Source organism: Pseudopodoces humilis, chromosome 6 (genome assembly GCF_049639895.1).
Source record: "Pseudopodoces humilis isolate 2021_Gansu_Grassland_sample_001 chromosome 6, ASM4963989v1, whole genome shotgun sequence".
Classification (NCBI taxonomy): Eukaryota; Metazoa; Chordata; class Aves; order Passeriformes; family Paridae; genus Pseudopodoces; species Pseudopodoces humilis.
In genome coordinates, this window is record NC_142205.1 from 39735586 (window position 1) to 39757559 (window position 21974).

Below are 21974 nucleotides of genomic sequence, written 5' to 3' on the forward strand. Positions count from 1 at the left end.
CTTGAAAGATTTCCTGCCCCAGACTCAGTCTAATTGCTCTTTATCTGATCAGCTGTCATACCAGAAACAAAGTATACAACTACAGATGAGTTAAAAGGACCCTTTCTGTCGCAGCAGGATGTTAAGGTAATTGCATGATGAATTTCACGTCTTTCTTTTAGAGAGGAAAAACTAACAATTTAGCTAGAATGAGAAACTTCAAGTGTGTTTAGAATGTGCAGTGAGGTCTGTAGTGATGGATGGACATCTATATGGGCTGCTGACTTTAATGACATGCAGTGCTCCTATTAATTCTGAAAAGAAGTTTAAGATGAGATATTGTGAAATAGAGTTAGGCAGTTTTTGCATTAACCTTATACCGTGAACTTTGTGCACCTTCTGGATGTTCCCAGATTGTTTATCTTGCTTTACATAACTTAAAGTGGAAACTGGCAGTGATGAAATATGAACAGGTTGTTCTTAGAAGTCTTTCTGCTTCCAAATGCTTTCAAAGGGTGTGGCAAACTCTTTAAAAGTACAGCAGTCACACTATTGACAGCTTGGTGTTTTAGAACAGAGTCTGTGAGCATAGTTGGCAATCTCTCTTCAAGTAATGGGAGATTTAAAAAGAAAAGGAGAAAAATAGGAGTAATAACATTTTTTTGTGTGTTGCTAATCCAGACTTGTCAAAAAATGGATATCTTGGTGGTACTGGAAGTTATTTTTGTGTAGCAGTAGATGTCAGATTTTTTAAAAAATTATTTTTATATATTTTTTTTTTTTTTTTTTCTTTTGGCTAGCATGTGGTTTTGAACTCTCAGGACACCAAATGGGTGCTCAAACTGGGCTATAACTTTTTCTTTTCCTCAGTAGTTCAAAGTTATCATATTTGTTCTAACATGAGATGAAGTTTGTTATTTTCTCATGAAACTCTACTTCTGTCCTCCAGGCAGCCCTGGAGGACAGTGAAAGATTGGTATCTCAAAACTTTCAAAATAATCCACATTATTGCTGGCAGCTCTGACAAAAAGATTGCTATTAGTTGAGTCCCACAGGACATGTTAGTAGACCAGCCAGTCCCACTCTGTGAACATATTTATTACCTTCATTGGTTTTGGGATTATGAAAGGGACAATTCCAGAGGGCATTGGTTCTTCTTCTGCAAACAGAAGCTCCAACATTAAGGCCTGCCCCAGTGCACAAAGGTAAACATCTGTGTAATTTCTGAACAGTTGAGCAGTGTCATAAAGAAATGTAAAATATGTTAAAGAAATATATTAAACAGTTAAAGAAACTTGGTTTAAAATAAATAAATTCTTCCAAACACTTAGCTCTTTGGATCTAGGTTTACATTGATCACTTTTCAAAAAATAACAGAGCTCTCAGCTAATTAAAGAACCATTGTATTACAATAATTTTATTACTTCCAAATTCTTTTAGCTATTACTATTTCTTTGTTTATTAATACAAATACAGCTATTACTATTCTTGCTTTGATTAGAAGGTCAAATTCTGCTTACTTAGGTTTGGCTTGATCAGAGTAAAGAATTTAGTAATGAAATAAAGGAATAACACCCTTTAATTCTGATTATAATATAAAGGAAAACAAACTTCTGAGTAGCCAAAATCTTTATTCCATAATGTTAGCTGGAAATGCCACAAGAACTCATTAGATCAATGGATTAGAAGAGATTAAAATGTTTATTTGCAAAATCTTATCACTTCTGATCTACTATTGAAACAAGGAATGGAAATTCAAGGCTATAAGGACATACTGGGGGAAAAAAATTCCCCAAAACCCTCAAAACACAACCCCTCCAAAAGAGAACAAACAGTAAAACAATCAAACCACCCTATCTTATTCAAGTCTGTTATATTTAAGCAGAACATCACATACACAAGAAATTTACTTAGGATTTATGAAAATGTTTGGCTTTTCAAGCTTACCTAGTTCTTCAAGCTCTAAAATATTGACAAATATTTTGCTTTTAGCATTGTACCTGAAGTTTTATCACTTTTTTAGTACTAAAGTATGACTTAGTTGTAAAAGAGGGCCAGGTACTGGCATTGCAGGAGTTATCACAAATGCCTTTCTTGGTCTATTTATGAACTTTATGGATCTGTAGGGTTTTTCTTTTGACTTGCCTCTATTTAATATGACTAATTGATACATCAGAGATGCTAGTGCATGTTTAACTCTTCTTAGGCAGTGGGGAGTTAGGCAATCTTTCCTTATGCACAGAAACACTTCTATATTACAGAAGATTTTTGAAATACGTGGTTTTTACAAATGCCACTAAGGAAAGGAGAGCGTATGCGATTCCCTAAGAGCCTTTTTAGGTTTTTCAAATATATTTGTGAAGTAATTATAGCCCGATTGCAGCTACTGATCATATGTCATAGTAAAATGTCACAGTAAAATATCATAGTATAATGGTACTAAATCTTTTTTTGTCAGAACAAAACTCATAATGTTGTAGATAAGAATAAAATTCGAAGTTTAGCAAAGGAGACATCCACTGGGGGATCATAAGTATCATTCAGTGTAAAAATGCTCCACCACTTTGCTGTATTTTATTATTCTTCCTTTGAATCCTGTCATCAGAACCACCTTTCTTTCAGCTGAGTAAGAACTGATGCCTCTCCCATTGGGGTCTGTCTCTCTTATCCAGACAGAAGGATCACTTTTAAGTTTCATGAGGTAAGAGGTAGTCCCTCTCCCTATGAAGTTAAGTGAGCAGTCAGTTTTAGCACCTGCTGACTGAGGAGCAGAGAACTGAGATCACAATAGTACTTCTGATATGCTGGGATGTCAGGAAGAGATTCATTAGAACTAAAATGCCATTCTTAAAAGAGCAGCCTTCAGTGCAGCAGCTGCTTTTGTTCTCTGCTAGCAGTGTGCTTTCACTCAGTGGCATAGCTAGACCACATTTCCAACAGCTAAAAGGCTTTAGCTGCCTTATGTAGACCAGGCAGGCGTTGGTTGGATAAGCCATGAAAATTGGTGGAACAATCAATCTGTATAATTTGCCTTATATAAGTGAGGTTAGAATTAATGCTCTTTGGTATGTTTTTCTTGGCGGCTTTTAATGGGTTTGATTGAGTACAAGTGTTTCTTGCAGCTTTCAGAGTTTGCTACCAAAATTAGAGGCACACTGAAGACTTTTTCCTTCATTTGATTTCCTTTAAACTGTTCAAATATCTCACTAAAATCATAATATTTTAATTAAAATAACCTAACAGATCATAGTATATCTGATGTATCTTAGGAGAATTTATGGTGCCATATAAGCTTAATTTTTACTATATTATAATTTCTAGAGGATTTATAGAAGGATAAATTTTCGTTCTGAGACTTAGTAAGACTGTCTCTTCTTACTAAATGCCAAAATAATGCAGCAACAGCACAGAAAAAAACATATCTTAGTTTTGTACCCACACGTTATTATGAAGTAATTTAGGCTGTTCTGTTTTTAGTAATGGAGTCTTGAGGCGCCTACTAATCCTCTTAAAAATTACTAATCCTTCCTGTGTTTAAGGAATACCCATTTAAGTCAGTTATGTAGTGGGTTTCAGGATTCTAGTTTTCTGTGTTTTCCCTTGTAAAACCAGGATAATAGTCTCACAGATATCACATGAAGAGAAATCCTTCATTGATCATGAAGCTGTGCCGCCTTTGGAATGGACATTTATTAATATCTAAAATGGACTTATAAGTCTTCTGGCAAACACCAAACTTTTCACTGGAGTTTAGCATGGCTTTTAAATGAGGAAAGTTTGAAGACTGCAAACAGTAACCTTGCTCCTGCACACTAGGGAATTGCTGATTTATGCTATATATGTAGTTGCAAAACAGCAATGCATCAAATAACCTTATGAGTCTGCCTAAGCACAAAATCTTTCATTTCTCTGTAGTGAAGGAGTGAAACAAGTTTGCAGCAGTTCTGGGGACACAGCGTCTTGGGAAAAGCAGGGCTATGAGAAACTATTGGCAGGCTGAAATTGTTCAAACACAGCTGTCTTTGCTGGAGTTCTGAAAGGGATGTTACACCTGAATTGTAAAATTTGCTGCTGATGTTGCTATCAAGACACCTGCTCAGGCATACAAATAATTGTGAATAAATCAACCTTGGGAATTCAATATTCTCTGCTGTAATCTGCTCATTTCTTTTACAATGAATTAATTACAGTACCTGGAATCAGTTCTTTTCCAGTCACTAGGAAGTTACAGAAATATTTCCTTCCCCAGAGTTTTTGTACTATTATATTGTATCATGTTCAACATATTTTTTATATTTATGCTTTTTGAATTTTTATGATTATGGTTTCACCATTTAATGTGCATGAAATTCTCCTAAAAAATAGAAGAACTTACCAGGTACTCCATGTTACAAAGAGACTATTCAGCTTCCTGCAGCCTGAAGGAATGTGGAAAGAGCCCTAGGAAGGAGAATCACCAGTTTAACAGTTTGAGAGCTTTTTGCTAGTTAATGTCAAACACTAACAGATCCTCTTCCTGTACTTATGTCTCACTCTCAGCTTTTTCTATTGCAGAAAATCTAAAATGCTCTACAGAGACAACTGCTTGACTTTATCACAGTAATCCTTTACTTTAGGGTTTACAATCAGGATAGACTTTTTTATTGCTTTTTTATCTAGAAGACACTGGATGTCATAGTTCTATGAGAACAAATTGTTGCAGGGATCAGAGTTCTTCCCTTAGGCTGATACAACTTGGGATATTTGTGAATATTGGCAGGTTTTATTCACATTCTGATTTCATGTAGATATTTTTTGGAAACTATAATTTTCTGTAGACATGATAAGATTTAGCTTCATGTGTTTTCATTTGCACTTATTCTTAATCCAGTCTTCATTTGAAACACAGACCATATTCAAGTGACTTATTTTATGACTGATATCTTTATCTTTTCATGTTGTCAATTCAGACCTATAACAGTATAAGCAAGCAAAGTTAAATTACAGCTCAGTAAGGCCTTTTGTGCTGTTGACCATAAAGCTTTTCAATTCAGGAATTAGTACTCTAAGAACCCCTTTTTCCTAACCTGTTGATTCCTGTGCCCTTAAATTAAAGTAAATACATTTTTGTGTTGAGAATTACCTCTAAGTAAGGAGTGGAGTGAGAATTCTCAAAGTGATTTTTTATCAAAGATGTTGTTAGGTGCATGGTACTTTTAGATAATGAGTACTTGCCTTCCAGAAATCACACTCAGATTGGGAATCCAAAATCACTAGTAGCAAAATTGTAGACAGGTTAAAATGATGCTTATTTTCCTACAGGTCTGAATGCTATCAGGAACTAATCACTGATGTTCACTTGTTGCTGTTTTTCACAATGCTAGTAAGAGATGTCATTGAATAAATTTCTAAAGTTATTTATCTAAAGAGGCACAATCGGCCTGATTTAAAGGTCCTATGCACAGCACAGGACCCTATTGATGTCCTGTGTCATTGCTGCAGGAAATATTATATTAGCCCTCTAATAAAACAATTAAGTTCTGTTTTCAGAGAACTCTGGAAGGTTCTCCAGAGTCCTTTGTGGCTAAATAATTCTTATCCTAGATCTACAAAATTTTGGTGGATTAACCTTGGCTGACTATGAGACTCCCAACCAGCTGCTCTTTTGCTCACTCTCCTCAGCAAGACAGGATCAGAAAATAAGGTCAAAAAGCTCAGGAGTCACTATAAAGATCACCTGCTAATTATCATCACGGGCAAAATAAACTTGACTAGGGAAGATTAATTGCCAATTAAAAATAGGAGAGTAAGGAACAAAGACAAAAGTAAACCCTCTTTGCTCTCATCCCTCCCCTCTTTTCAGGATCAAATTCACTCATGATGCTTTTACATCCTCTCCCATCAAGCATCAGTGTGGATATCTGCTCTGTGTTCCTGTCCATGGGCTGCATTTGGATAAGCAGCTCCACACTGTCTACATGGGCTGCAGGTTGAGCTCTGTTCTGGCAGTGCCTGGAGAAACTCTTTCCACACCTACACTGACACTGGCATCTTGAGGGCTTCTTTGCTCACATTTTTTTCACTCTCCATCTCATAACTGGCATGCAGCACTTTTTGCCCTTTCTTAAAAACGTTATCACAAAGCTACCAGTGCTGTTGATGGGCTCAGCTTTGAATGTCAGTGGAGCTGGCTGGGACTGGTTCTGTCTATGGGGGTGGCTCCTGTTCTCTTGTCACACAGGGCACCCTGGCAGGTCCCCACAATCATAAACTTGTCACTTAATCCATTAATAACTTCTGCTGAGTAGTATAAGGTTTTCCTTTATCTGCTTTTTGCTGTGACGCTTTCCCTGTGGAGCAGTAAAAGTAAACTGGCAAATACCTGTGTGACCTGATGTTTGATATCAACACTTAAACCAGAAAACTTTTAAAGGATATTTTTCTTGCATTTTCCCAGTACATGAAGGAACTGTTTAGTGCTTTCTGTAAATTAGTTTTAAGTGTCACTGAAGACTATGTGAAGAAAGAGTACTGTAGGGATTACGATGTCTCGTGTAACCTTTGTTACCTCCTGTTTTCCTTGGGCTATAATAAGGCACTTTTAAAAATATGACTGTGCTCACTTAGGTTTGACTGAAGAACTTATAACAATTAAATTTCCTACTTGGTATTGTAATTATATATACACACACAAACATATATATATATACACATAACAGCCTCTTGCATCTTGAGTTTTCTTCCAGTTTACAGATTTCATTGAAAAAATTAATTTTTCAGCTGAGAAAGTGAAAAAAGTAAAAATTATCTTGTATTTATTAAAAATATCCTATAGCAGTGGAAGAAATTACTTGTAGTTTATAAATGTTATTAAAGTAAACCAACTCTGAAATTTTGGAAATTACTATACTGCTTCCTGTTAAAAACAAAGTACTTTAAATCAGAGTGTGTTGCAATCACACATAAGCACCCATTAGAAGAACCACACATTATTACTAATTTTCAGGAATAATGGAAGTTTTACGAAGCTTTTAGGTATGGTCGTAGAAAGTTTCATCAACTATGACAGTTATGGATTGCTAAAAATATTTCCCCATTGAAAAGTGAAGGTCATACCAGCTATTCCAGTGGTACTTTTAAAGCATTGAATAGACCTGCTTCTATAAAATAATGTTTTTATAGGATATGCCTCACTTCTTGCTCCATTTAGGAGTGATAACCTTTATTTGAGTAGTTGAGTCTGCTAGGCTCTGAATATGCTATTTCCCTGAATAGTGACATGGAATGCCCATGCAGCTGCACTACTGCATGAAGCAGTCCTTAGCAGTGCAGCAAAAAACTCACACCATGACAGTCCACATGTACTTCCTTTTGCTGCTTTGTCCTGTTTCATGGTATTTACTTCACCACTCCAATGAGTCTGCTGTGCAAATATTTATAAATCTCTCAAGTGCACCCTGACACTAGGAAATTGTAGAAAGAAGTGAAGTGAAGACAATATAATAGACTATCCTGAGCTGGAAGGGTCTGACTAGGATCATAGATTCCAACTCCTGGCCCTGCACAGAACACACCAAATGTCACACCATGGGCCTGAGAGCCTTGTCCAAAGAGTTTTTAAACTCTCTCAGGCTTGGCACTGTGACCACTTCCCTAGGGAGACTGTTCCAGTGCCCAGCCATCCTCTGTGTGAAAGGCTTTTCTTACATCTAACCTAAACCTCCCCTAACACCACTTGGTGCTTTTCTCTTGAATGTGGCATCATATCTTGCACTTACTAGAGATTTTCTGTATCTATTATGGGAGACATGGTAACATCTTATTCCTTTATGAAACCACTTGTTTATTTTCACTTTATGAATGCAAAAACTTGAAATCTTCTTTGAATATATCACCGCAGGATCTCTGTGATACAAAGCATAATGTTTCTCTGTGTCTCTCTGAAACCCTGATGTGAGGAACAGCTTTGAGCTGCAAAGTAAAACAAATGCTTCCTTTTTTAATTTCACCCCTTTTTTTGTCTAAGTCTTTCAGTGAAGGTTTTTGCACTTTAGGCACTGATTTATGCATCATGCAACTTCTGTTTGACCAAGGGATGAACTTTTACACTGGGGTTTCCTCTTTGTCACCAAGTGAGGGTTACAAGTAACAGCACATAAGTGTTTACAAAGAAAGCCTGTCATCCTTTTATAATTTTGAATGAGTTAGTGAAGTGTTTCATTTGGGTTTATAGACAAAACAAGCATTTAAACCAGAGACTCTTTATTGGCCAAGAATTCTGATTTTCTTGAAATGTGTAGAGGACCCTAAAAGAAATGCTTGTTGGCTCATATTTTAGATGTGACTGACAAACAAAACATTTTCAGGCCCATGAATAGTTCCACTCCACAGGCTATATCCTCTTCTGGTGACAGCACTGTGTAAACAACCACATTTAATTGCTGTTATGGGATCTCTGTAAATCTCAGTGATGAATGACAGTAAACATATTCTCCACAGAAATTCTAAGCATACCATAACTTCCCATCAATGATGACAGCAACAACAAAAGATCCAAGACTAATTGAAAATAAGATTTCCTAGAACTCAACACCACTTACTTCAAACCAGCTTTCCATGACAAAGAAAATGTAATACTTATATTATCCTTTTAACCAGAGTTCTTCCCTTGTTTTGAGTGGTAACTCCACTTTAAGTCTTCAGATGGGCTAAAGGAACAACATACTTGGAGTTTTAACCTGTTCTGGAGATGAGCATGCAGAACAAACTTTACATTTAAAAATGAAGCTGGGAGCTTGAGAAATAAGTACACAATAGCTAAGACAGACATACTAATTTGTTATGTTATGTCACTAATGTCAGTTACCACACCTCACTGATTTCTTACTTACTGATTGTTTTGCTGGTGCTGGGCAGGACAGCATCAGGAATGGGCAAATACCTCTGCCTTCAGGTGGCTTTAGTAACCCATCCATGGAATTTTCCAGGTACTGAGATAAGAATTTTATGAAGGACATATATCTACATGAATATAAGATTTTATTTTTTTTAACTGTAAAAAGGTAATACCTCCAGGTATTTTTCACACCTCCACAAAGCCAGTATACTTGAAATGAAAATGTATTCTTCCTTAATATAAAGAAAATTCAACTTGAGAAAAATGTCAGTCTTTGAAGCTATGAGTTTCTTTATGGAACACTGTCTTTAATGACTAACACATACCAAAATATGGTTTTCAAGAAGCAGCTATATAAAATAATCGTCCCCATCAGATGTCACAATGTAACATAAGCTTCAGAAAACCGCTTTTACTAGTTACAAAGTGTGACTGATCAAATAAATTTGAGGGTTTGCGCATTTTATAGGTTTGATTTTAGTTGCTGCTGTGTAATCCTAGTTCTCCTAGGGTGATTGCAGAGGACACTGTACCTAGAATGGCAGAAGAAACTGTCTGATAGTTAACACGCTGCATTATACTCTTTTCTACAGAGTTTTGCCCTTTCTGCATTCTTCTTTTGATGTCCAACAAAACACCTTGCAGATTTTTTTCTGTTTGAAAAGTCTTTATAGTTGTCAATACTTTGTAAGTACTGAGATGCATGTATTACTTGTGCTCTAACTCCGGGTCATATTCTAGGATTGTTTGTCTGGGCTTTTATTCAGCAAATGTGTACCAGAACTTGTTACTTTACCAGGAGAGAGAAATACAACCGTAGTATGTACCTGGAAGAAAGCCCAAGAGTTTCTAGTTGTGCTCCAAGCTACACTCCAAACTGCTCAGTACACTTCTCAGTGGAAGATGGTGGGCAACCATGGGCCTAGGACTTCTTGTTAGTGAGCATTCTTTTGGCCCGCAGCACTCTGGCTGTATGTTTTAGAGGATGTGCCCAAAGTTAAGTGTTTTACTTCAAATATTCAAGGGGTTCTATTACTTTTGAATGCATAGAGTAATTTTGGAGATCAAGAGAGTAATTTTGGAGATCAAGAAACATTCCGTTCCTTTTAATTATTTCTGCAACATCAAAGTAGGAAGCACAGTTGGGCAACAAGAGAGATCTGCTGGATAAATGATTTTGACTAGTAAAGTAGCAAAAAATATTAAAATAGAAATAATTCTATCCTACTTTGAAATAAATTTAAAAGAACAGACCAATGGGACTTTTTTTAAATTCATCTACATGTATTTTTGAGAATATTTAGGAATGTGACAAATTTAATACCAGAAATAAAGCTTTTTTGTGCATTACCTTAGAAGAAAAGCCATTACAAGACAATCACACTCTATTACTTAAGTTACTTAAAAAGGGCAAATTCTCCTGTCAATTCTAGACACAAAGAAAAATTCAGTACTAAAAATGAGTACAGAAAATGCATCTTTTAAACTCTTGTGAGGGGATAAAATGTTGCTCATATGAGTTTTTCTGCTGGCCCCCTGTGTAAGCAGAGCTCAGGAGGTATGTATAAACTTTGGTGCTCATAGAAAGATTTTTATTACACTGTTGAAAGAGACTTTCTTCTTTACCAACCTATTTCTTTTAGTGCTGATGTTAATACTGTGGTTACTGAGAAATCATTCCACACAACTGACTTCTATTATGCTCTGGAAACAGCTGGCATTTGACCATGGATTTTTCTGAGCTCCTAATTCACACTTCTTTAGCTTCTAAGATTTTTAAGAGTTGTATTTGGATCTAAATAGTTCCACTATGTTCTTTGTCAAGCAGAACAACTTTCCTAAGAATTACCAAGTTTATTTTGACTGCCATTACACTTTAAACTGTCCTTTTTTTGTTTTTGTTTTTTCTTCCCTTAGAATTTACTATTGTAACCCCAAATTTTGCCTTCTTTTAACACAGATAGTCTCCTTACTGTCTGTAGGTGTTGGAATAATTTTTTGTTGTTGTTTCTTTCATCACTTCATGTTAAAGTTTATTTGCCAATATATAATCTTGTGTTTCATAAAATCTATTTTAAACAAAGTAATTTAATAAACATCCTTTTTCACTTTATTCTTTTTTCTCTTTAATTAGTAGTTTATATATTTGTAGTGTTAATTAGCACATAACCCAGCACATGTGAAACCCTCAACACAGTAGGTTCTCCACTATGAAAATTCACCTTTTCTAATCTTTCAACAAATTGTACATGACCATCCTTTTATGCCATGGCTACTTAACTTCTTTAAGATGCTTTGACAATTAATATTCTTGAAAGCCTTGTAGTATTGGCTAGATATCCCTTTTCCATGAACTTTATTTTAAATGCTAGTTTCCAAGTCTAATCGTGCTCCTTTATTTTTGAGAAGCCATTCTGACTTTATTCAATATCATACTAAGCAATGCTTCTTTTTAGATGAGTTTTGTGGTTGGTGTTGCATTTGTTTTCCCCCTGTTCTGTTAGTTGCTGCTGCTTTTCCCACTGCAGATGGCGAGTTTACAGGAGTTTCTTTTACGAATTAATGGCACTTTTTTCCAGTGACACTTTTTTGTTATGTCTGCCTGGGTACATGGATGTTATCAAACAGTGCTGTTTTGGTAGCATGTAGCTGAGCAGCAGTGGTACTGGGATAACTACTGCTACAGGTGCTGTGTCGCAGGAATCACCTTTGTGCTTTTCAAATTGACTCACATATCCAGGTGACTGAGCTCTGGTTGCAGCTTGGCCTCACAGGGAAAAAATACCTGGGAGCTTCCCTGAAGAGATTTGAACTTTAACTCTGTAGAGAAATATTTCAGCTACTGAGGGACCTCAATAGGTACCAGAGAAACAAAGGAGTTGTTCTTTCAGTATTAGGTAACAGTTGTAAATGTTGATTTTATTTTTTTGTTTACATGGCACACTTTGTGGGCTAAGCTCTTAGATTTCTTTGCAAGTGGGAATATGCTTTTAACCTTTGAAGAGCATGAAAGAGTATGAAATTTTGAAGAGTATGAAAATACACTTAAAATTCCCACTTCCTGTATAAAAGGAAGTTACATAGATGCCAAATAGGGATTATTCAGATACTTGTTCAGTTGGTATTTCATCAAACAAAATTAAGAACATGCTTATATAAGGTACAGTAGTTTTTTTTCTCTTGTTTGGTGGTTATAGCTAGTTTGTCAGTATCCTCAATGGCAATTATTTATCTGGTGAGTCTTCATTTGAATGGCAAAGTAAAAATCTAGGGAAGCTGAGAAGAAAGGCTCCCAATACATATCCAGAGAAGAGCATTAAGCTGAAGAAAGATTTGTAGCACAAGTCTGATGAGGAGTGTCTGAGGGAGCTTGGATTATTTAGCCTGGAGAAAAGGAGGCTCAGGGGGTAACTTATTGCTCTCTAGGACTGCCTGACAGGAGGGTGTAGCCAGGTTTGGGTCGGTCTCTTCTCCCAGGTAACAAGGGACAGGACAAGAGTACACAGCTGCAAGCTCCACCACAGCAAGTTTGGATTGGATAGTAGGAAAAAAATTCTTCACTGTAAGGGTGAACAGGCCTTGGAACTGGCTGCCCAGAGAAGTGGTGGAATCGCCATCCTTGGAAGTTTTCAAACAGTATGTGTGTGACACTAGAAGACATGGTTTAGTAGCACAAGTAGCATGTAGTAAATGTAGCAGTGCTCAGTTAATAGTTGGACTCAACAATTTTAGAGGACTTTTCCAACCTTAAAAATCCCCTGGGTCGTCAGTGAACAAAACACAGCTATGTGAAGTGTCGCACATACTGTTTTGAATGTCAGCGTGAAAGAAATTGACCTTTATACTTCATTCATGATACAGAATGCCCTTAGCAAATCCAGGGTAACAAATGGATTTTCTTCCAGATAAAGGAAAATCTTGGTGAAGATGCTAAAGAGTCACAATTTTGTATAAGCTGATTATCAGTAAAGTTCTCCTCTTCACTTATTTTCACACTGAGAGATAATGTAATACTTTCTTTATCATGCTGTCTTGGGCCAGTGAAAACACAAGTTTTGTTACTTGGACCTTTTACCATCCAAAGGCTTGAAAACAGATATCTGAAAATAAAGGTATAACCACCAACATGTTCACCATGAAAAGCTTTTTCTTATGAAATAAACAAACAAAAAAATTGCTTTGTGCTTATTGCATAGACCAAAGACTTTTCTAAGGTGTGATGTATGTCATGTAGGATTTGATCCATCAAGTCTTTTGGGAAATTCAAAGATGGACAAACCTTAGGACACAGTTGTGCTGCTTTGACTAAAATAATAAATCAGGTTCTGGCTGTTACTTTTAAATAGAGTTAATGAAATTCAAACATCATTAGCAAACTTCCTGCTGTTTAATACATTGTGTGAGCATCTGAGCTAGTAGGTTATAATGTCATGATCCCCCTTTCTCTTCACTTACAACCTGAAATGAAAGCATTACAATATGAGGAGTAATCTGCATAGTTTGAATGTTTTCAAGTAGAGAAGAAAAATGAAATAGCATCTTGGCTTTAATTATCTTTCTGTTCATTAGCTGAAAGACCTGTCTCACTTCTTTATTTCCTGAAAGCCTTTTTGGAAAGAAAGCTTTTTGAAAGAAAGAATTTCTGAAGTCCAGAAAAGGATTCAGGGATGTAATCCCCAACTAAACAACCAACATTAAGGAGTCTAGGCACTAGAGCAAAATGAAATTTAAGACTCATATTTCCTGAAGAGCTGTTTCAGCCTTTTCAATAATGTAAGCCACATCTGAAACTCACTGGCCTAAGGATAAAGAGAAAATAACTTATTTTTTTCAGGGACCTTGAGGGAGAACAATTTCTGCAGCAGAAGTGATTTTGGGGTTGCTAATACATATGGTTCTGAGATTAGTCAGAGGAAGTTGGAAAGGAGCTTCAAAATGACTCTAAGGTCATTTTTTAGGAGACTGGAAATCTTTAATGCTCTTGAAGGTATTGGATCCCTCTGTGTTCCACCACCTCCCCAGCTCTGCCAAATCCTTCACTCACCACTCTACAGTTCCTCTCCCACAAACCTACCAAGTTCATGCTTCTATAAGAAGATCTTCTGCTATAGAAAAGGAAAAGTGTTTTGGGAGGAGACTGAATTTTGCTGTTACAGCCAGAAGGGCTGAATCACTAATGTCACTTGCAGAGCCACAAAGCAAATATAAGCTTGAACCACAAACTAATTTTAAACGTACTACTGCCCGAACATTTCCTGAAGAAACTGGAAAATACATTTAAAAAATTAAAATAAATGCATTTTTTTTTGCTTCTGCACAGGGGAAATGAAGTATCTACATTTATCACTGCTCTGTCTTCTGTAATTGGGCTGTTTGTTTTAGGTTTTGTTTTGCGGGGATTTTTCCCTAAGCAAAAGAAGATCTATATTTCACTTTATGCTGGGAGCCAACATAAAAAGTATTCAGCTGGTGAGCAGGCTGAGTTGTTGAAAATCCCTTTATAAGTGCCAATTACTTGGTGGGATGACGATTTCATTGGTGGCACACCACAAACACCATAAAGCACAGGCAGACTTCAACAGCAGAATCCTGAGCACAGGGGCTTAACTGCAGTATTATGCAACTGCTGAATGATGCACTTGTACCTCTGTGTTGGAATTTATATAGACCCAGTCTTTTATTCTTATGTCATGGTTTACTGCGTTGTTTCTTCCCTTTCCCTTTCCCTTTCCCTTTCCCTTTCCCTTTCCCTTTCCCTTTCCCTTTCCCTTTCCCTTTCCCTTTCCCTTTCCCTTTCCCTTTCCCTTTCCCTTTCCCTTTCCCTTTCCCTTTCCCTTTCCCTTTCCCTTTCCCTTTCCCTTTCCCTTTCCCTTTCCCTTTCCCTTTCCCTTTCCCTTTCCCTTTCCCTTTCCCTTTCCCTTTCCCTTTCCCTTTCCCTTTCCCTTTCCCTTTCCCTTTCCCTCTTTTTATTTTTTTTCTATTACCATGAGAAATAAAGATGCAGGGATTGACAGAGAAGAACTTGTAAAACAGCAGGAATCCCTCAGAAAATCACAATTTAGAACTGATTATAGGACTACCTTCCTTAAAATCACATCCCTGGATGGCTGGAGTTGTATATACGTGGTGTATCAGCTCTTCAGAGCTGTTGAGGAGAATCAAAACCGTGTGTCTGTTTTGAACAAGTCTGTGCTGTCTTTGATTTATCAGCTCCATACAGCAGAACTTGTTTTCACTGAATGTACAAGATCTGATGTGATGTCCAAGCAGATTAGTTATGAGGTTAAGGCAGGCAATGACAAAAAAAAAACTGTAAAGAGGAGGAAACCAAGAAAACAATGCAAGTAAAATCTTATCATCATATAACTCAATTTAGGTCCTTTTGTTAAAGTATTTAACTGCATAGTCACTTGAGCTAAGAAACTTTTAAACATTTTGTGAATCATCTCTGATCTTGCATCCAAGGAGATAAAAGTACACTATGAATAATCCCTACAGTTTCTGCATTGGTTAAAACCAAGAGATTAATTGAAGACACAGAGATGTTGATTTCAGTTAACTGGCTTAAAAAAACTATAAATATGTATAAGCTGTTGTGTTACAGAAATAGTGGAGAAGTAAAGAATTTTTCATGCTGAGAGGTTATTCACTGAAAATAAAGATATGAAAGTGCATTGAGGTGGAAAAAAGGTCTAAAAATCAAAGTTCACAGAAGAACAAGTCTTAACTAACCAACTTTCCTACTTCTTGATTCAAGTGAGAGTATTGAGGAAGAGGTGGTGTGAGGAAGAGGTATAGTCTATGCTGCTATGAAGTCAGCATAGTTCTGTACTTAGAGCAGCCCAGTATCTCCTCTGGGAAGAAAATGCAGTTTTAACATGGTAAAGTGAAAGTCTTAGGCTGAATATTTTAATATCAGCAATATGGCCAGGGCTTTTTTTTTTTTTTCCTTAACTTCAAGTGGTTAATATTGTATTTCCTCTTACTGCTTTCTGCAGCCCTGCTCTTGTACCTTTCTTTGTCAATGATTCACAGTGATTTTCAACTTGTAATATGCCTTCCTTATATCTTATTACTCACTCTACTACCCACTGATCCCAGGCAGCAATTCTAGTCCAGCAGCTATACCAAATGCCAAAGCTAAACTGAGGACATTTGGGATTCAGATTTGATTTAAGCAATAATTCAATTTAGTGAAGCATAGTTATTAATGCTACTTTTATATACACTTCATATGAGGTAAAAATAGACTCATGATCACACTTCTTATGAATGTACTGGTACAATTTAAACAACTTGAGGAAAAATGAGGGCAGTATGGTTTGCAGCTTTAAGAATCCGTTCTTTGTGCAGAGCCTTGAAAAACTTAGTGCAAATACTTAAGTTGTAGGGAAAATAGATATAAATGGACCAGAGTTTTTATTGTCAACAGGATTATTTCTAGTCCTAATAGAGAATCCTCTATTACAATAGACTTTTTCTTGAAAGGGGTGCCATTAGTGAGTTATATATCCCTTTCTGTCTCTTGCCAAAAATAATGTACCTCAGTGGCTGGAGTGTTTTGGGGGAAAACACTCAAGGTTTTTTGTCATATCTGCATTAGTTGACAAGCAAAAAATGTACATGATGTTTAATAACTTTAGACTATAAACTTGATGGTGTATGAAGTGCAAACAAATTTTTAAAATTTAATAATTTCATAGGATTTTTATGGTTTTTTTAACATTAGTTAATCCAACAGTTAGAATAGAAGTTGTCTGTAAGATATAGAAATATTTGACCCCTTAAAGATCTTGTAGACAGACCTTATCTGAATCATTTGAACACATACATGTCCAGAATTTTGGTCACATGTTTTAATTTCTCTGCCAGCTAACTTAATTTTATTGTATCTTTTTATGTATTTGCAACTCCAGTTGATCAAAATATTGTGGGTTTGACTGTTTGTTTTAACAACATGATCATGGACAGTGATGTTAACACACTGAAAAATGTGGAGTGAAGGTTTTTGTCTGCATCAAATTTCAAGGACTTGAAATGCCTTCTTGAATCCTTAAATGTAATTCCATACTGACACAAAGCATGATCTCTTTTATTTATTTCTAAATTATCATTTTTCCCTCTGTGAGGCAAGATTTCTATTATATGCAATGATAAAGAACACTCTGGACCTCTATCATCTTGTGTTTGACAGACTTCCATTCTCTGAAGAATTTGTGAATTTTTATAGGTGATCATATGGAGATATTCAGAGTAAAAACAGGGATTCAGCAATGCTGCTTTGTTCAGCCTGTGATGTAAACACCAATTATTAAGGATAAGATATCTCCAAAGAGTTTTATCACTAAAAGGTTGAAGAATGCTTGGCAGATCAAAACACATTATACACTTTCCAATTAAACAGTCCTGCTTAAGTTATGTGATAAGTAGTGTGTGCACTCTTGAGTATTTCTGCTCAATGATGCTTTGAGAATCCTGTTTTTCTCCTATTGAGACACTTTATCAGTCACATTAACCACCTGTGGAAATTCAAGACCAAAACTACAATTGAAATAGAATAGGTTTTGGCATTGCACTAAATTAAAATACTCAGCAGAGAACAAAGGCTGAAGAAATTTGAGGGAGGTAACTGAACTGATTAAAAGACCATTTTGTATTTTGATTTATAAAAAGCTGCTGATGTATTGATTTCAAGTATGACAACTTGAGTAAGACACTTTGTCCTTCAATGCTTTAATTTTCTCACCTGATGAATTCAGTAAATGAAGTTTCATTTTGAAGCATGCCATATTTTGGTGCTGGAAAGTACTTGTATTATTTACACATATTAGTAACAGGAAAAAAAATCAATTTTGAAAGAACATCAAGCCTGATACTATAATATACCTGATACTATATGTGTTCTAACACTTTTTCTTTAAACTATTTCAAAAAAATTATATGTCAAACAAATATTCAAACTAAGAAGGGGAATGTTAATCCATCAAACATCTGGAGGAAGAAAAGGAGAAAGAATTAAGAAACAGCAGTAGAATTTAAAGAAACTGAGAAAAATTGCATTAGATAGACAAATCTGTCAGAAAGGGTCCAAAAGGTTTAGAAACATAAGATCATGTTACAGCTGGCGGCCTCTTCTGTTTCTCTATTTAACCTCTTGCCTCAGTTGCCACAAAATTTAGGCTGGTTATAAAGATACTTGAGTCCCCTGTCAGGCTTTAACTTCCAAGAAAACTTTTGAGTAAGTATCTTATTCTACTTAATTTTGAAAGTGATGTGTTTAAAAAAAAAAATCAAAAAAACCCAAAAAAACCTGAAACAGTGTTTTCATAATAACAACAGAGTCTAGAACTATAGATTATATCTTGTCGCTTGATATAACACTAAAAACACATTGTACCCAATGGGTCTCCTGACAATTCTGGTTGTCTATAAAAAATGTCTCTGTATAACCTGAAAATTGAAAGACATCAAATACATCCTAACATCACATAAAAGACTTCAAGGGCTTTTTATTTTTTTTTTTTCTGAAGGCCTTAAGTCACAAATAAAGAGGAAGATAAGTTTTTTGATGATTGTATTTGCAACTAAAGCTTGTGTGTGCGCTTACTTTTGTGGTTTAACATAATTTTTCTTTTGTATCACTGGACCTATGAGCACATCAGCTTGATGTTTAATAATTTTAGGTGAGACTTTTTTGAAACAATAAGAGATTTTAACACATTTACTTGTATTAATGAAACATGGAGATATTACCATGTTCTTTACTGTGTGTTGCTGGGTTTTCTCCAGATGGGTCCTGTGATTCACATTTGGTGAAGATTTGGGTCTGAATGTTTTATTTATTTATTTTGACTTTTAAAACTGAACCTTACTCTGTGGAATTATTTTCCCATTTGTGTTCAGTTGCTGATCTATATAGAAAAATCTGTGAAGAATCCTGTGATTAGTTTTTTAATAAGCAAATCTCATGCATAGATGAATCCCTAAATTCCTACTTCAAAATAGAGTGTAAAGATTATTTTTTACTTGATTTTTCTTATCTAATCTCATTATAAAAAGTGGACTAGTAGGAAAATGACTTAACAAGTAATATTGATTATTTAAAAATAGCTTTACATTGAAAATATTATTTTCAATTTTTAATGGAAAATTAAACTATTAACATAGGTTAAAAGGGACAGGGACTATATCTGGTAAAAACTAAAAGAAATGCCCTGTAAAGTAATGGCAAATTAAATTTTCATCTGCTCTTACTAGTGACAAAAGAAATATGAAATTTAAAATACAGTACAAAACTAGATTATTTCTGAGTAACTGCAAGCTTCTTAAAAATTGTATACAAAGTAGTCATAGAAAGAGAATAGATTCTAGTAAATGATAACTTAATGTATTCACAGAAAGTATGTCTTAGTGTGCATAATGCGAAACTAATAAGATAGATGTGATAAAGCTTGTATGAAATTTAAAACGCACTAAAAAGCTCAATTCTGTTTTTAATAGCTCAATGAAGCAGAATTTTTTTTGTGTACCTGTTGATGCTAGGTATTAAAGTTTTATTAACTCAGTTTATTTTTTTTTGCTTTAAATACAAAAAGAAACACCTCATTTTTATGCATTGCAGACCATGCTAAAGCTGAAAATTTCCCTGATTTTCATCACATCACATATAAATTTAAAGTCATCTTGCAAGAAGTTATACTCTTATGTTGCTAAAGGGATCAGGATTGTGAATAATGTTAAATACAGCATGCAGTGATGTGCTGTTTTATATTAAACATGACCGTGTGTGTTACAATGTTAAATATAGATGATTTATTTTGGAATTTCTGAATGTTTTCCTGGAGTTGGCTAATTTGCTCTTGAAGGTCTGTGCCAGACAAGTGAACTGTATACCCCTGGCTCAGCTGACTTCTGTGAAATTCACTTCAGTCAGGGCTTCAAGGAGCAGACTACTGAAGTACTGAAGAACTGCTCGTAATGTCTAAGAATGTTTCAGAATCTAGAATGAAGCTTGGAGATTTAGGGATGAGTACTATTTCATTTCACCTATATCATAGCAAAGTAAAAAGCAGCGCAGTCAACTTTAGCAAAGCTTGATAAATATCCTGAGGAGGTACTTACTATTATCATTATTATTTTTTTGATCTAGTCCCTCACTTTTTAAAGCGTAGAAGACAAGGTTGTCTAATGCATTTTGTACACCTTTAATTATTATATGGATTTTGTCTTAGAAGTTCCTTTTGTTACTTGCAGTCAGCCAACACCTTTGGATAAACACAGTTTTATAAACTTTTCAGATTCTATCTCATCCATGTAATGAAAAAAATAATTTTGCTTAGATATTGTGCAGTTTTTAACACCTCCATCATCTTATCTAATGCCAATGCACTGTTTGAGCTGTTGCTAAAATTTTGATATAAGTGCTCTACCCTTCAGTATCTTATAAACAAAATTGTGAGTGTGGGGAGAGGGGACTAAAACTTAAATACAATGAAATCAGTAGAAACAGAAGGATTTTGGACAGGCAAGAGCACAATGCAGTAATTCAGTTTAAGAACAAGAACTGTGTCTATTTTGCAGAAATAATTTCCATGTGTGTGTTTGATACCATTTCATTAAAGAGCTATTTAAATTAAAAAGATAATCATAATAGCATATAGATATATAAAATATGAACAATATAAAAAAAAAGGGTGACATAAGTTTTTACCCAAGTGTCCTCAACTATTCAGAGCAGCCCATCCTCGTGCTGTTTGTTCCCTTTGCTGCTATAACCATAGGTGTTTTATTTAGGAATACAAGTCTCATTGGTTGACATACCACGTGCAGTTACTGCTCGTAAGATTACCTCTGGAGATTACCTCTGGCACATACAATAAAAAATAGCTGTTGACAACCAGATCACGGGGTAGTGATAGCCTACCTTATTAAATATCACAGTTAGTGCCCTGTGTGTATGAACAACCTGTTTGTGTGCATTCAGCCAAGTGAATAGTTCAATGAAAATGAGGTCTTAAAATTCTTCTTTAAGTCCATCCCCACAACCTCTTCCAGAACCAATCAGGCCTGTTAGAATCATCTAGTTGTAATTCTTGTCTTTTTTTAGTAAGATTTAAAAACAGAAATGATAAAGCTTTGTGCAACTTTCTGTGAAAAGCACTGATAACAAAAAAGAATGAAGTTAGCATTGTGTGGGTTTTTCTCTGCAAACCAGGAAGTGTTACTTGGAAAATATGATGCTGTTTGTCACTGACATGTTCTTTACCAAAGTTATTTTGGGTGGGTGGGCACAAAACCCCTTCTGTAGCTGCAAATATGTTATCCTGTTTGTATCCATAAGAAGCACAAGGATATATATAACCTTCTATGCTGAAAAGCATTGATTCCAAAATCTCTCCCGACATTAATCAGCTGTGCGTTGGTGGGGAGTTCTTCTTCTGTGGGGGTGTTTCCTAAAGCACCTAGAAAAGGGAAATGGCATTCTGCCATTAACACTAGTATTAGCATTACATTGCACATAGTTCTGAATTCAGTGAGAATGCATTTATAAAGGAAGTAAAGCTGCAATTTTCCTTAAAAGAAAGCAAACTGTTGTGATATCTTTCAGAAAGAAAATATATGTGGAAATAAAATCCTCCCGTATCTCTGGTGAGAAACTGAGAGATGCACTTAAGCAGTGCTCCTGCAACATGTGTCAGCTATGGAAAGAAAATTTACGACTCCTCTGGAAGCTTCAACAGGATATCACTACTATTAAATAACAAATAGAAAAATACAGGCTTATATCTACTTGATTCTGTTGCAGTGGAGCAGATTTAAAGGAAGAAATACAGGATAGCAGAACTCCTTTGTGCAGCTGGGTGTTAACACTCGAATACCATGAAATTGCAAGCACTGTGAAAATGACAAATTTCTAAAAATTGACCCCATAAAATATACAATACTCCAGAAAATCTGAGATGAGCAGCAAGTTTTATTGCCACCTTATATTACCTTCGGTATACCAGGGCTATTCCACAGATGAGAATAAAAAAGAGTACTTTAACAACACAAATCTGAAATGATGCTAATAATGAAATCTTGGTAGGTTTTGCACATAAAATATTTATTTGTTCCTATA

General features: G+C 35.5%; 1 long non-coding RNA gene across 1 annotated transcript in view; it reads left to right on the forward strand.

The window, feature by feature from the left end:
- Positions 1 to 21974, forward strand: part of LOC148184153 (uncharacterized) — a 95556-nt gene continuing 73582 nt past the window's right edge. The window contains exon 1 of the long non-coding RNA XR_015772801.1: positions 1 to 126. This is a non-coding gene — a long non-coding RNA (uncharacterized LOC148184153). The remainder of the gene's footprint in view (positions 127 to 21974) is intronic.